This window comes from Penaeus monodon, chromosome 21 (assembly GCF_015228065.2).
Source record: "Penaeus monodon isolate SGIC_2016 chromosome 21, NSTDA_Pmon_1, whole genome shotgun sequence".
In the NCBI taxonomy this organism is placed as follows: domain Eukaryota; kingdom Metazoa; phylum Arthropoda; class Malacostraca; order Decapoda; family Penaeidae; genus Penaeus; species Penaeus monodon.
Window position 1 is genome coordinate 45,062,655 of NC_051406.1, and position 276 is coordinate 45,062,930.

The 276-nt window shown below is 56.2% G+C and overlaps 1 protein-coding gene across 1 annotated transcript in view; it reads right to left on the reverse strand.

The window, feature by feature from the left end:
- Window positions 1-6: 6 nt before the first annotated feature.
- LOC119586532 (zwei Ig domain protein zig-8-like) overlaps window positions 7-276 on the reverse strand; it is a 130,137-nt gene continuing 129,867 nt past the window's right edge. The window contains exon 9 of the mRNA XM_037935286.1: window positions 7-176. The gene's annotated coding sequence lies outside the window, so the exon portion shown is untranslated. The remainder of the gene's footprint in view (window positions 177-276) is intronic.

Here is a 276-nt window from a genome sequence, read left to right on the forward strand (position 1 = left end):
AGTGTCTGTGGAAATGCCACTGTCTGGTCGCTTGTGGTTTTCTTCGAATGCTGACGAGACCAGCATAATCGAGCACGTGTGGACAGTGTCAGTGGCCGCGCACGTGAGTTTAGTACACGGAGGCACGGAGGCTGTTGTCGCGGTTGCAGGCACGAGACGCTGGAGCAGGCCCGACGCTGCAAGAGTGAGAAAGGGGGGGGGGGTTAGTGCAATGCAATGGCACGTTCGGGATAAAGCATACTTTTGTCCCTACGTACGTACGGACATCCATACCTG